The 16,925-nt window shown below is 38.7% G+C and overlaps 1 long non-coding RNA gene across 1 annotated transcript in view; it reads right to left on the reverse strand.

Annotated features, from left to right (window-relative positions):
- Positions 1-11,084: 11,084 nt before the first annotated feature.
- The window catches only part of LOC138129297 (uncharacterized), a 116,828-nt gene continuing 110,987 nt past the window's right edge, over positions 11,085-16,925 (reverse strand). The window contains exons 2-3 of the long non-coding RNA XR_011159176.1: positions 13,218-13,443; positions 11,085-12,977 (exon numbers count right to left, since the gene is read on the reverse strand). This is a non-coding gene — a long non-coding RNA (uncharacterized lncRNA). The remainder of the gene's footprint in view (positions 12,978-13,217; positions 13,444-16,925) is intronic.

Genomic DNA, 16,925 nt, shown 5'->3' on the forward strand with positions numbered 1-16,925 from the left:
TTATATAGACACTGACAAATATATTGACAATTCAATGGTCTGATTTACATAGATTAAATTTTAAGTGTCCCAGTTTTATTTGTCCACCGACCGTACTTATCACTTAATTATAATTAATTTAGCGAAAAACACTTATGACAGCCTGTTATAATATCATCTCCTACCACAAACTGCGGCTAGCACCTAAAGGCTGTGTTCATTATAAATTCTTTTCAGCTAGTTACAACTGCGTTCACTGAAATGATGCATACTTTGTCGGACAAAATATTTAAGCATATTTCTATTTAAATTAATTAGATTTTTTGAATAATAGTTAAAAAAATTAGATGTTAAATAAAATTGGCCGCTGATAAGTAGTGGAAACTGTTAAAAATCGTTTATTTTATGGGAATTCCTGGTGTATGTTTCTAAGGATCGATCCTTGGGACGCGTTCTCGAAATGACTTTCCATACATATATCTTGAAATAATATTAAATATTATTTACTTTTGAAGTATATTGTATGATGTACAGTTAAAACAAATAAATTTTAGTTTAACCAACTGTTAAATCCATTGGCGATATACTCGAAAAATACTTCGCTACGCATCCATCCAGTTTCTGATCTTCCAAGGAACCATGACGGAGGCATGCTTTCAACAATATTTTTGGGTAGTCGAACATATGGAAAAACTACCATAGGATTGACCGTTTTTCCGCTTGCCGAAAATACTAATAACACAGTTATTGCCTCTTTATCAGTGCCCTTTTTTTTCATATACATTTTTCCAACCCCTCGGCGTAAGAACCTTACCAGTCTTAGGACACATGCAGAAGCTAGTTTCGTCCCCGTTCATAATTCTATTAGGATCATTCAAAATATCAAGCGCATTCTGTTCTTTCAAATGTTGTTCAAGTTCTCTAAACCATTTTCTTATAGATTCTTCTGTAATAACTCCTCTAGCCATGCTTATTCCTTCTGCGTCCTTATATGTTAGTTCTGGGTGTCGTTTCAAGAAGGCCTTGTACTATTTATCTCCAGGTCTCCCATCACGAAACTTTGTTTCTCTTTTTTGATTGACTACAATCGAGGCCTTAAAATCCTCGCTACGCTCGTATTTCAATCTGGCCTCTCGGGCAATTAGAAAAGCCCAATTTAGACAGAACCTCGTTGCATAAATAACTATTATTCCATACTGATCAATTATATGTCAGTAATACCTTAGATACGGTAACCATTATGATATTCATAACTCCCCTGGGAATTATACTAGGGAATTATAAATTCTTAATTCCCTTCAATGTGATATCAGAAGAATTCAACAAAAATAAAGCGACAATTCTCGAATTTGCCTCTACAATTGTTTCCCGGATTGCTAAAATTGAACAATTTATCCATTAAAGTGCTGTTAGTACTCACGATTGTGCTTAAACATGATTGTGATGTCGCACTTTTTTCGTCTGACATGACATTACATGACAGTTCGCACAATTTAACCTCAACAATTTTTTTTAAATTTAATTTTATTAGTATGGAATAAAATATTTTATGAATCGCGTGAATTACAAGGTCAGTAACGACCTCGGGCAACGTTACTTCCCCTCGGGCCCCAAAGGGACCCTCGGGATAGTACTCGTTGCCCTCTGTCGTTATGACCTATGTATTAGGCATTCACGATCTTTTTGGGACCGAGTTGGCTATGATTTTTTCTTTTCATGTTGGACTAACTGATTCAGTGATGCAACGGATGCAATTTTTTTTTTCTGTCAGTGTCTGTTCGACATTTTCTTGCCACCGCATTGCCAGATTTATTATTTTAATATTCGTAAGAAACTAAAATATGATTTACTAAGTGTGTAAAAATATTTAAAATTTCCGTCAAAGGAGCAGTCAAAATTGCAAAAATAATTTTATTGCGATAAAAAATTCCTATTAAACGATTTAACTTAATTTAAAAAGGACAGACCAGATTTAAGAGATTCGGCAGCAATGTACCTATTCAAAAAATATAACCCTAAACTGAAAACAACCTAACCTAACACAAAAAATGTCAATTTCCTTTAGGGAGTTTAGTTATCACCGAGATCCTGCCAACAAAATCACTAGATGGTCATAGCCAACTCGGTCCCAAGAAGATCGTGAATGCCTTATAATTCCCTTGATGCATAAACTGTTATCGTTATACAGTAGAATCTCGAAACCGTGAACAAAAAAAAAAAACGAGGGTGTTCACAGTATTGAATATGTTCATGTTAGCGAGTAAGTACATAAATTCAAATACGACATGTGTTTACACCATTTATTCAACAACGATTACTTGACAAATAATCTGTTATTTTAGTTTGGGCTTTTTTGATTCGCAAACTTAACAAAACTGCCGTTTCTTGTACTCGTTTTAAATTAAGAATATCTTCTGTGCTTAATCCGTTATTTTCTGCCCATTGCAAAGTCAAATCTAGTGCTTTGATAGCATCTGAATGTGAAACTGTTTTATTCACTTCTACAGTCTGATTATCAAGTGGTTATGGTGTCTTTGTTCCATTCCTCAACATCAATTTTTGACAATTCTGCAGTTGTGGTAGACTCATTTTGTAAATTGTTAAGCAAAACGATTGTTTCACTTATGGTAACAGCTTCTTCATTCCACTGCTGTTAGACGATACACTGCTTCGATGAACGCGTACACATCTTCGTCTGTCCCTCCGGCGAAGCGGTTGGTGCATGTAGAAAAGTTGCCATTTTCGTGTCTTGGTTGTTGAATGTTTAGGAGCTGTTGGAACTGCTCGTTTGTTAGTGTGATACCTGACATATTGGGTCCGGGTATGTTTTCGGTATTCATCTTCAAACTGCTGTTTTTTGTTTGACTCCTGGTGATTCGTCGTTCCAGTTTTCTATGTTCTCTGGCTAGCTTCTGAGTGTTCATGTTTTTCGAGCCGCACGTTGGGCGTCAGTTGTAGCGGCGTCGAGGAATAATTCGTTTAGTTTTCCACGTTTATTTACACAAACTTAGCATACATTAGATTCTTAATAATAAGAAGAGCCTAGATGTCTAGACGTCTACTCTGTCGTATCTTAAAGTCCCAGAGTCCTGGAAGCTGAAGGAGTCGATGAGAATCTCGCTGATTCGAGTCGAGCGCGAGCTTATATAGCGGTGGTTGACGCTGAGAGGGAAATCGGCCGATGGTAGAGGGGCCGGCTCGAGGTTGGGAGCATAGATATATAAGGGGAAGATACAGCCATTCCATATAAACGTATTTCGTTGCTTGGGAAAACATATCAACGATTCCGGTACTATCCTCCATTTTTTTCTAGCACACAATTAATGTATTCTTGTCTTGTTTCCATACATCTGCACTTGAATAGAGAAGTACCTCGTATTCATCTAGTTGACGATAATTGAGAAACGTCATCGTGACAAATTATTTGTGAATTATTTTTTGCTTTAAAGATGAAGACCTGTATTGTATGTTCCACTCCTTACAATTCTTCAAATAAAGAAATATCCTTTCATGGATATACAATATACCTAACTCATGGAAAACGCTAGGAATTATATATTTGTTAATTACATGCGTGCGACTGAAATAGAAACAAAAGGTACGTCTTGTCCCCAGTACTTCACCTATTGCTGTATCTTCTCCTTATATATCTATGGTTGGGAGTCTACTTGCAGCGCCACCCGCGCCTCTAGTTGAAAACATGGCCACACTGTTCCATTTTCAATGTGCAACATACCAAGATATCTTGAAACCACTTTTTTTATGGAAATACTAAAATATCTAATAATTATTCCCAGCATTTTACAAATTGTAATATCTGTAGATTCGTCAACTATCAAACTATACACATTACTGCCAACATCTTCAATTAATTCCTGCAAGAAGTGAGGTCCTATTGCATTTTTTATTAATCCAGTACATGAAGCAGACTCAAATGATCAACTGCAGCGATCGAAGTATGTACCGAAGAATAGAGACACAGTTGTGCTTCCTTGACATGTGTTTTTGTAATAACTCATACCGGCTTATATGTCTCATGTTTCTTTGTTTTTACATGCTTTTGCAAATCACCAAGTTTTGCATTTAACAAACATTTACAATACTTGCAAAAGGCTTTGTTTATATCAGTAGAACAAGGTTGAATCCACCCTTTCAATTGAGGTAATTTTTTCCATTCGCTTCGGTATTTTTGACCATGTCGAGATGTCACTAGAAATTACATTTATAAAATAACTTTATCCACAATTACCTTATAATTGAAGTTTTATCCACACTTATGAACCGTATAAAGTAACACTTTATCCACTAGTGGAATAATGAAATCACTTTATTCCACTAGTGGAATAATGAAAAAATACAATCTTAAATCAATCGAACAGGATCACTTTCTTTCATTTTCACCAACTTGCACAGCGTTTTGTACAAATGGAGTCGATAAACAATCAAAAATAAATAGCGACTATTTAACACCTCCCATGTTTTTTAGTTAATTTCAATGATTTTTGAGGTGACATCCGCTGTCAGAGTGTAATGTCAAATCATTTTTTGATGACATGAGATGAAATTTTGGCGATTCTGATTTTAAATCGCTGTAATTGTGGATAAAACGTTATATTGTATTCGTGTTTAAGTCGCATTTTATCCACTTAAGAATATTAAACGCTCGTGCGTTCGCACTCGCGGTTAAAAATTCGGTAATTGTGCACTTTAACTACTTCTGGAATTTTCGCGGTTTTTCTGGATAGACAGCCTCAGGGCGTCCTCCTAGATCGTGTCCCACCATTCAAACCTTGTGCAAATGCCTTTTTTTTTCTCTCTTGTTGTGTTTCAAGGTCGTGTCAAGGTCGCGCCAAGTCTTAGTATAACTAAGGGGTAAGGACCTAGCAGGTTATAGTACCGCCGAACTGATACGATCCGAAGGATCTACTACAAGGTTGAAATCCCAAACGCAAAGAAAACAAAACTCCACCCCCCCCCTTTTGTTACTGTATAGCCGTAACCGCTAAAATCGAATTTCCGGGTGACGAGGGGGCCGAAACGACGCTAGTGGGACCGCCCGGAGCCGGCGGTATCGTTTCCGGAGTGGGAGCCGCATGCCCGGTCGACGACTTCCTCGCGAATGGATGTTAACGACGCGTCGTGGTCGGTCGCCGACCTGGTGGACGCACGACACCCCACCGAAGGGACCCCGCGAACCCCAGGAATCGCCGGAAAAGCACAGGACCGACCCCTGAGAGACGCTGCCGTCTCCGACCGACCTCACCAGACCGAGTCACCCCCCGTGACACCTTTTCATCCGCTATCTGAAGCTATAACAAAATATATTGTCGAGTCGCGCCGCGCGCAGACATCGCGTCTGGTCTACACGTGCCCACACGACCGACGGCGAAAGGTGACCAAACCCTCAGGAGAGGACTACGCGGACGCCGCCACCTTTTCGTGGGCCATCACGAACACATAGACATATAACGACACTGACCAGGTCCACCCTCTACGCGCGTCGCGATCCGGCCCGGCCCTACGCCTAATGCTGGGACTTTTCGACCTCTTAAGGATCTCGAATCCGGTAATGAAAATTTTTGAGTGCGACTCCAACGCCACTCACAAACAGAAATGTCCGGACGACGATGCGTCCGCACGAAGCAAAATCTTGCGAATTAATAAAACGAGTCTGTTTGACCATCTGAGATGGTAATTTAAAAAGTCACATCCGAATAAATTTTTGGTTATCTTGGCGTACGTCTTCGACCACGTATCATCGCACACGGGGCGCGTCCATCTTCCGAGTACTTCCACCTACGAGGACCGAACGTCTTTGTTAACTACTCTCGTTTCGTACTCTCACGAGAGCAATTCGGGGTAGGAACCGCCCCTGTGGCGTCTCCACTCGAATTGTACACCGAAGTACTTTATCACGTAGCGTCGAGTCGCGTCCAAGATACCACACGTCGCGTCGCGGTGATCACCGTCCTTTGTTTATCTCATTACCGTCGCGCATCGGTATTTTTCTCGTAACCGAATTGGTTGAGATGTGAATTGCGCGTATAGAGACCTGCCTCGCACTCCATCCATCCGCCCTAATAAATTTGAGGGGTCTCCTTTGTTGTCATGGTGTTGAGACAACCCCGTGTGACCAGCCTTTCGCCCTTCCTACCACCCAACGACGCGAGGTATGACACAAAACAAAAAAAAACGACAAAACGACAAAAAAACGAGACATTTCACGGCTTCAACGCACGAAAATTCTGAGACCGAACAAAATGTGGACCGCGCGTTAGCCGCTCGCTCCGGTGAAATTCCGGTACATCCGCATCCGATGTCTTCTCCCGAGCGCTAACCGTCCCAATAACCAAAAACTCCGAAGTCCCAGAACCCGTGAAATCTCCGACAAGAAAAACGAACAAGAAAAACGTTTCAACTGACGAACACTAAAATTCTCGACGAGACTGTTACGACCGTGTGAACCTCCCGGTACTTCATTTTTTCTCACCCTTCCGGCGCTACCTGTCCCTCGACGTGAATGTGGCAACTGCGTCACCGGCGCTCGAAGACTTCCCCTAGGTCCGCTCGTCTTTGGTACCTCGTCCATTAGGTTCTCCTCCAGGTGGACGAAGACGCCAGTTGTACTCAGAGGACTCCGCAGTACCGTCCGTGTCTGGGGTTCCAGAATACACCGCAGCGATTCTAGGTCGGGCTCCCGGGTATTGCTCCTCCGGGCAGCACGCAGCTCTCCAAACGAAACCCCATCACGGCCCCCAATGACCAGAGCCATGGCCAACTGCGGCTCTCCACCATGGAGAAAGTCCCAAACGGAAACTTCTCCGTAGACGGCGAACTTCGGTTCACCTCCGGAAACTCCGGGGACAACAACTCTCCACATCACGCCGACGGAACGGCAACAACACCTTCAATTCCTCTTCTCCGGTTTTCGAATTTTCAGTTAACAAAGCAATACTTTAATATGGAATCTTACAAAAGTTCCTTCCAACTCCTGGCAACACCGTGACCTCTGTACTCTCGAGGCGTGTAACCACCAAGACCGGAGCCAATCAGTCAAATAAATATCCCGGTTGAGCCCCCATGTTACGTTATTATTTTCTCCTTAACTACTCCACCAACAAGAGAAAACTTAAATCTCCCAACTTCACCGGGGGAAATTTAAATAACGATTTCTGAGACTGATTGGTTCCAGGTCCGGCACATAAACACACTTACGTCTCGAGAGCGAGGCTGTTGAAGTAGAAATGATGCTATACAAACACGGTGTTCTACCAGGTGTTGGACAGAAACACAGATGTAATAATGAGAGTGTTTAATATTCCTTTCCTAACCTTACAGGCGACAAGTAACTATTTAACTCCAACTTAGATGCCGCTGCGGGCGAAACACAGTCGACTATGTAAGGTGATGCTAGGATACAAACCAAGTGTTATTCCAAAATGAACAAATTAAAGTTTTGAGCCTTGAGACCAAATAGAACTAACCAAAGTTAACAATATAAAGGCGAGGTTATGAGTGAACTGATGGTTCTCAAAATAACACGCTGAAGGCGCTTAAATACTAGTTAAATTCACAAACAGTGCCGGTACTACCAGGCTATATTTCGAAATTTACAAATGACAAATCAATGAAAATTAGACGATAACTTCCCTTACACCGGGTCTGGGGCTTGAAATCCAAGAAGAGTCCCTGGAAGAGCGAGCTGGAGGAAGGTCCTCCGAGTCCTTCTTCCGCCGCTGGTCTATCACGCCGTCCGTATCCTCGGAAAGTCCTCGGGGTCCTTCCTCCCCTCGACCCTTCCTAGGAATAGGCGTAAATTAGTCAATGTTAGCCCCGGTGTAAAAAAATATAAAATGATAAAATTGATAAAAAAAATTCCGAGAGCCAGCGAGCGCGTCGTTTCTGGCGAGGTCACTCCAGGTCTGATAACTCAATCAATGTAAAAGAAATGAGCCAAGATGGCGGACTGCAAAAGAAAGACGCTGAAGGACCTTGCCAGATATGAGTTGCTCCTGAACTCGGGTTCCTCGGCCGGGGACAGTCCGGTGCGAGGTCCTGTTCTCTGGTGGGATCCTTGGGGATGACGCCGGCCCAACAGGGCGGTGAAATTAATCCGCTGAAGCGTAGGGTCGATGACCCTCGTGAAGGAAGCCTTTCTCCGCCGCGACGTTTCGGTTGGAATTCCTCTAGGACGGTTTCCCAGCCGATTCGGTCCTCCTCCACGGGTTCGCCAGCACCTGTTGCACACTGAAAACACCCCCTAATCTCTCCCTTTGAACACAACACTCACACACGGATCGGTCGTGACCTCTGACCTGAACTAGTCGAGAACCCCTGACATGGCGTCTGCTCCACCTTTATATATTTTCCCCTCCTCTCGCCGAATTGACGCGGCCGGTACCGGAAGTCGGGGTCCGAGAGCCCGTTCTGGAATGTTCTAGAACGTTCTCGCCTTTACGATTTACCGCGAAATTTAAATCGTAACAATACCTATGTTACATGTCAAAATATCCGAAAACAGTAGCTACCAGCTAGTAGATTTTGATGCGAAGTAGAAGCTTTTTGCAAGCGCTCTCATTACGAAAGTGTTTTTTCATTTAAATCAAAAAAGAGAGTTAAACGTTCAGACTCAAATGTGATTTTGGACATTTTAAATTCAAAGTGACATTATTAACAAATCGATTTTCAAAAATAGCTAATTTCATTTTTTGTTGAAACGGTTTCATTTATCGTGGAATGGCTCTTTTACAATTATTGCAATCAATAAAAAAGCGAAATATGTAGTTAGTTTTAGTCACAGGTTTTAATTCACTGAGTTCTCGTCACGGCACGGATGAAAGCATGATGAAAATATTTTGAAAATGAAAGGTTCTCGGACTAGTCGTACTTCTCGTCGAGTCAATCCAATAGCCATTGATGCGCTCAGCTTCCACGAGGGAAATTTAAATTTAAATGTGAGCATACTAAGTTAGGCTGTGGCTAAGGTGCCACACACGTCACTACAGTATCAAAGAGAATCGAGTTCCTGTAGTTCAGAAAATAGTTTTGTACAAACTAGTAAGTGCCATATTTTTTCTTTCCTAGTTTTTCTCTAAAATATCTCCTTGGTACTAGCAAAAATCACTAGGTTTGAGACTTGTTTCAAATTCGTTCAGAAAGTCAAAACTCGTCTGCTAAAATCTCCAGCAATTGAGAAAAAATCTCCAAGTTGGCAACACTGCTCTCCTCTGCCGGCTGTGTACGTTGCTTTTGTTAGCTCGGTAGCCCGATGGTGGGGCTGCGCGCGGCCGCTGACTCGCGAACTGTGGCGGTGGGAAAGCTCGGTTCGGATGTCGGTATCCGGAGGAGATACGGGTTCCGGGCACTGACCTCTATAGAGGTCAGTGGTTCCGGGGCGAATGTTATGGATACGGTCGGTGCGGTCGGTTTCGCGCTAATTTTTCATCGTGGCCCGAAGAAAGAACGGAATTTTTCCGCCACCGGGAGCGGTGTCCCAGTAACTTCGTTACAATTTGTACAAATTTTTCTCTTTTTGGATGGGGGTTCGTTTATGGGTGTATCAGGATTGCACAGTAAATGTCTTTTTACATCCGTTTTTAGTGTAGCCATTCCGGTTTCTAAGGTTGCATTTTCAGTGGTGGATAAAATTTCATTCGGAACTTGACTAACCTTCTCTCGATTTTCTTGTAACTGTGCATCCAGATTTGTATTAAAGCAAAATGAGGGTAAAGCGCATTTATGCAACCTTACTGTAACGTGTTTGTAAAGCACTCTGGATTAAAATGATCTCCGCAAGGGTAATTTGTCTTTGATAAATTAAACCCTCAAATCAATTGTTGTCGGAAGATATCATGCCATTTATGTACGCGTTCATCCTTTGGGAATTAAAAAAAATGTTTATTTACATATTTGTTGTCAGTAATATTTGTTAAGTATACATTCTGACAAGAGAGCGCACAGCATCTGTATCGAATTTTACCTGGAACGCTCATTTTGAAACCTATACTTACAAAGCTACAAAGCTACATTCTAAACTAATTTGCAATACTTACAATAGGTTTACATGCTATCACAGAAATAACTAGGAAAAAAAACTAAATTATACCTTCCATATCTGCATTTGTAGTTCTTTTGCTATGTTCTTTCGACATCAGCACAGTGGTACGTTCCTTGTTCCTTATAGTCTCAGTTGTCACTAGGTATTCTAATCAACTAATCATTCTTCTAATACCTAATAAACTTACAACGTTTCATACCTGCCCTTAATTCATATCGACATCAATGCTGTGGTAAGTTTTTTGTAGTTCCAGCTAGCTGTCGGTGGCTATTCTAATACCTAACCTGATCTGATTGGAATGGTTTCAGTTTTTGATCACATGCCGCTTGAAACGCTCTCACAAACACCGTAGTTAAAACAGTATCTTATAGTTGAGATAGTTGGCAAGAATGTGAAAAAGTTAGGTTAGTTTGTTTATGGAATTGCCGGTATCAATTTTATAATTTCATCGGCTCCCGCTAGTGAGCAACGAAGAGGTCTACCAATATAGGGCGTCGCATGAGTGAAATAAAGATAGCTATTGAGCGCTTGTTGCCCCGTTTGCCTATTTGATCCGACACTCTCGTTTACTATTACGTTCTCTCTGGTAAGAACGTATACAGTGTGGAAACTACTTATGGAATAAATTCAGTAATTTGAAACCTAATGACATTTGTCGAAAACGCTGAAACAGGTCAATTTTTATTTCTCATAGTGCTTATTTCAAGTTAGTTCACTTGTTCATGACGTCATCCATTTTTGAGTTATGACCTCATCAGCAATTTTTTTAAATGACAATCCCCACTTTTTTCTTTTGTTTTTGATGGACCTTCCTACTAGGGGAGAGAGGGGTAAAATAATCCCTCTAAGAAAGAAAAATTGATTTTTCTTAACGTGTTGAGTGAATTTGTGCGTAACTATATACATCGCTTTTATCCATCATTTAGCTACTCAAAAATATTTTTATTGGCGCCTTCAAGCTTCTGAATTTATATATATGTATAAATAATTGGGTAGTTGCAAAAGGATCATTTTGTACACAGGTTTGGGTAAAATGATCCCACACTAATAAATGCACAAAAAAGTTATATTGGATGAACAAAAGTTAAAAAAATACCAAATCTTCAAAATTTTAATAGGCGTTTGGATGAATTAGCATTATGAGATGAATTTGTTAGACAAAGGTCGCAGATGAAGTCATCCCAGGCGTTTTCATCTATTCCTGCACAAGCGTCATGAGCCCATTGACGACACCGTGAGCATTGTATCCACCCTTCGCCTTCGATAGAATTTCCATAGGGTTCAGAACAATAAATACAGAGTGCACCATTTTCCTGTTCTGATTCTTCGCTGCTACTTTCTGCAAGCTTTTTGGGAGGCCCTTTTTTTGATTTTTTTGGGTTGCATTTTCCTTTCTTGTTTTTTCTTGTTTCTTCCTTAGCAGCTTTTTGTTTTTTTTCTTCTGTTAAATTATCTTTGTAAGGCGTACTGGTTAACAATACGGTACCTACAGATTTCCTTTTCCTCTGTGCTCGGGGTCCACTTATTTTAGGTAAGGGCCTAAGTGTGATAGGACCGGCTTTGGTAAACGACGTATCGTGAGTCTTATCAATTTCAACATCCTCAGTCTTATTTGGACTAGTGTTACTTGTACTGGCTTCACCTAAATCAGTGGCATTTGCTTCAACATTTTCAGATAACTCAATCTCAGTTGTTTCTTTTTCATCCGTGGTTTCAGCCGCTATAAAATCTAAATCATTAAAAATACCACTGTTGTAAGGCACAATCCCTGTTTTTTTAAATGCATTAATCGCATTGGCTGGAGTGCAAGCCTTTAGATATCCCTCACAAAAAATTTTACTTATTTGAAAGGTTGTTATAGTCCTGCCAGGGTTGTTGTTTAGCCATCTTTCAAGTGCATGATCTACAGCTGTACTAAGTGGAAACATAATTCCTACATCTAGTGGCTGGAGCTTGTGCGTACAGTGTGGAGGTAAACATAAGATAGAAACAAAATTGTCCTTTGCTTTAACGATGACATTTAAATTTTTTGTATGGGACAGATGCCCATCTAAAATTAGAAGAACTGGATCTTCTGGCGAAGGTTTTGCAAAAGACAAAAAATGTTCAAACCATAAGGAAAACACTTCTTCTTTCATCCAGCCAGATTCATTGCATGCAAAGATGGTACCTGGAGGAGCTCCATCTTTTAATTCAGGTTTCATTCTCTTTCTACTAAAAATAATCATTGGTGGAAGAAACATGCCACCAGCTGACATACATATCACTGCAGTTGATGATTGTCCACGTTCTGCGGAAGTAACACGGCCAACTTGCTTGCGACCTTTTTTTGCAAAAGTTTTCGAATTGCGTCCGGGAACGGTGGACAATGAAGTTTCGTCCACATTGTATATTCTATGAGCTGGATAGTTGTGCTTTTGGTATTCAGCTTTTAATAAATCAAAGAATTTTGAAACAACCGGTTTATTAAAAGCTTTTGCTCGAGCAACCGATGTTGCTTCTGGGACACGCAGTGATAATCCAGGATGTCTCTTTTGGAAACCAAATAACCAGTCTCGACCAGCAATTTTATTTTCAAGTGAAAATGGGTGATTAGCAATACCATTTCGTTCAGCAAGTTGATATGCTAAACTTCGAACATCATGGGTAGTTAAACCATACATTCTCACTTCCATGTCCAAAATGTAATTTACCAATTCTTCTTCCTGTTCAGCAGAGAAGACTGTCTTTCTGCTGCCCAATATTTTTTTGTGAGTGTTAGTAATAACATTCCTACTCCTCACTCGACGTTTTAAGGACATTACAGGAACTCCAAAATTTCTGCTAGCGGTTTTTATTGGCATTCCTTGGTTCTTGACTGCGTTAATTGCACTTTCCATGCTCCGCTCTGACCAATTTTGCCTTGTGGTCTTTCGTATATACGTACGAGGCATTGTGTAGACTGAAACAAAACTTATTTACTTAGAAATCGTTGAGGAGGGTAAAATGATCCCCGGGATCATTTTACACCCTACTATGCAGGATCATTTTACCCCACACCGCATGTCTCACATTTACTTATTTTTTTTTAGGTTAAATTTGCGAAAAAATGTGATGATATTGCAGTATATCGAAAGTTTACAAAATGCTCTAATCACAAATGAATGCAATTTTACAACTACGTCGCAGTAAGTGTACTTACAATGGTAACAAAAGCCGGTTGGCCTTATATCAATGTCACAAAAAATAAATACTTCACTCTGCTGACGCTATGCGTGCTAGCTTTGGAACAATACTGGGTGCCCTGACTGCAACTGCATCTGTAAGTGATGTTGTAATCAATTTCCGCTAGATTGCGCTAACCATTCTGTCGTCATTGAGAGGGATCATTTCACCTGATAGGATCATTTTACCCCTCTCTCCCCTACCTTTTTTTTTCTTAAAAAAGGAGACACGATTACTGAAGCCTATTATGCGTCTCTTTTAACTAAATTGAGGGAAAATATTAAACTGAAACGCAGAGGAATGCTCAGCAACGGTGTCCTGCTCCAACACGACAATGCCTCGCCGCACACGTGCGTTGCAGCAACTTCAAAAGCGGCCGAATTGGGTTTCCAAATTTTGCCATATCCACCATATTCACCTGATTTGGCAGCCTTACCACTTATTTAAGGACTTAAAGCAACATTTACGTGGAACGCATTTCAAAGATGATGTAAGTGTTCAAAATGCAGTTACCCAATGGGTGAAGGATCAAAATGCAGACTTCTATAAAGAAGGGATTTTAAAGTTGAAGCATCGGTGGCAGAAATGTATAGATCTGCAAGGTGACTGGATAGAAAATGTTAAAATTGTACAAAACGTTTCAAAATAAGAATCATATTAATCCCTGAGGAAGGCAAAATTTTTCTCGGTCCCCTCGTAGCTAAATTAATTATTTTTTTTAAGACCCGCCATATCTAATTATGACGAATGAAAGAAATCGAATAGTGGCTTGCATACCTCAACTCACTTCAACCGTTATGGTGCAATTATCATCTGAGGAAGAATCTGGTTCTTCTAATGACTGATGAGGAAGAAATTATTGTATTGCTAAGGGCCGGTTGTACCAAATTGGTTTAACTTCAGTTTATCTCCCAGTCTAGATTAAAGTTAGACCATTTTGTTGTACGAACGGTGACTGAGGGTTGTCTAAGCATTGAACGTGGTTTTCAGTGATCGACTGATATCTATCGATCAAGGATGGATCAGTATCATTTTGACATTTATTTGATAGGTCACAATTTATACGTTAAAATAATAACATGGTGTGGATACCAGAATGTGATGAAGATGAAGATTTTCTAGAGCTTGTTGAAATCGTAAACATGTCGTATATAAAAATAACGTCAATATAACGTTTCATTTTAGATTAGAAATCCAAGATTGGCTCAAACTTTCAGGGTACGCCCAAATAATTTTGATTCATTATTTTTCTACACTTGAATACTGATGAATAATGATAGGTAGCGATTAATAATATTAATTAAATTAAATTCAGCGGATAAAGGTTACACACTTTTAAATTTAAGTGATAATATAATTTCAGATATTGTTGAGCCAAATATACCTGACACTATAGCAAATATAAAAGAAAAGTCTTTACATGGGAGATATTTTAAAGAACTAGAACAACCAGAAATTAATATTCAAGCTTCTCATGCATGGCTTAAAAAATCAAATATTCATCCTGAGACTGAGGGTTTTATATTTGCAATACAAGATCGTGTTATAAATACAAGAAATTATAAAAAACACGTATGTGGTTTACAATCGATCATTGATAAATGTAGGATTTGCGGAACTGAAGGGGAAACCATTGAACACATCATTTCTTCTTGCACCGTTTTGGCTCAAAGCGAATATAAAAAACGTCATGATATATTCGCAAAAATTATACACATGAATTTAGCAGTTAAATTCAACTTATTAAAGGATACACAACCACATTATATTTATAAACCAGAAAGTTGTTTGGAAAATGACAATTACAAATTATATTTTGATCGTACAGTTTTAACTGACATTCATATTCAGCATAACAGACCAGACATTATTATTTTAAATAAACAACAAAAGCAAGCATATCTTGATGATTTTTTTTTTAATGTGTGTATTTATATTTTATTTGAAATCAGAAACATTTTGTTTGGGGCACGTAAATATTTATATTGTTTAAACAATAATTTGCTATTTATGGAAAAAAATCCGTTTTCCACGATTTTTTTCCAAAGATTTTTTTTATATGGAAACTGAAGTATAAAGAGTAGTTGTTAAGTTAAAATTTCTAGTAAAAAAAAAACAATTTTTACAACAAAAAACAATAAAAATGCAACATAAAACCAAATGCATAGAACATTTTTTACCCATTCGTGTCTTTCTGAACAGCTTAAACAATGACATAGTTAAATCAGACAGTGTAGTTCTTTTTATAAATAAATTACAAAAATATCCTCTGGAAATTCATAGCCATTATTACAATTAAGTAGTGCTTATAGGTGGCCCGGCCGCGACTCGAACGAAGCAAACAGTGAAATACATCTGTTGGAAATCCTACACTAAAGCTTGCTAACTTAATTTCTGGGAATAAATCAGGCTAATGCCTTTATTCCTCCAATTAATAATAATAATTATTATTATTATTAAAAAAAGGCTATATTAGAATATAGCATTTTTTTCCGAATCACGAGATAGATCTCGTGATTCGGAAGTCACGTGAAGCCATTGGTCCCGGTCTATTGAGTTGGTCATCACGCCCCTCATAGATTTGTAAACCAGTCCTAGACTGTGTAACAACATTTTCAACATTATTTTTATTATTATTATTATTACATCTTAACCCTCCACCACCCGGCGGCACGGCAATTTTGCCGGAGTACATACACTATTACGGATAATACTATCAAGTAATAGTGCAGTGCTTATCAACATAATTACCGGCGTCTCGCCTCCACATTTTGACTTTTTTGTGTTTTATGTTCTGTGTCAATGTTAAGGAATTTCCTCACGATATGACATGAGTATAATAATATACCTTTTTGAATTTCAACCACCAATGTGTTCTCTAAGTCCAAAATTTTTAAATTTTTAAAAAGAGATTGCGGTACTATTCCCGTTGCTGAAATTACATATTATTAATTGATTTTTTTTTTAATAAAAATATTAAAATTAATATTTTTATTAAAAAAAATCAATTAATATTATAATATACTATTCCCGTTGCTGAAATTACATATTATTAATTGATTTTTTTTTAATTATTATTAATTTTTATTAATTGGAGGAATAGAGGCATTAGCCTGTTTTATTCCCAGAAATTAACTTAGCAAGCTTTAGTGTAGGATTTCCAACAGATGAATTTCACTGTTTGCTCCGTTCGAGTCGCGGCCGGGCCGCCTATAAGCACTACTTAATTGTAATTATGGCTATGAATTTCCAGAGGATATTTTTGTAATTTAAACAACTACACTGTTTGATTCAACTATGTCATTGTTTAAGCTGTTCAGAAAGACACGAATGGGTAAAAAATGTTCTCTGCATTTGCTTTTATGTTGCATTTTTATTATGTTTTTTGTTGTAAAAATTGTTTTTTTTACTAGAAATTTTAACTTAACAACTAGTCTTTATACTTCAGTTTCCATATAAAAAAAATCTTTGAAATAAATATCGTGGAAAACGGATTTTTTTCCATAAATAGCAAATTATTGTTTAAACAATATAAATATTTACGTGCCCAAACAAAATGTTTCTGATTTCAAATAATATATAAATACACACATTTAAAAAAAAAATCATCAAAATCGGAGCTGTTTCTGAGGATTAAGAAGTAAAAACCTTCATTGACTCGACTACGTATAGAAATTTTAATTTT

This window comes from Tenebrio molitor, chromosome 4 (genome assembly GCF_963966145.1).
Source record: "Tenebrio molitor chromosome 4, icTenMoli1.1, whole genome shotgun sequence".
Lineage (NCBI taxonomy): Eukaryota > Metazoa > Arthropoda > Insecta > Coleoptera > Tenebrionidae > Tenebrio > Tenebrio molitor.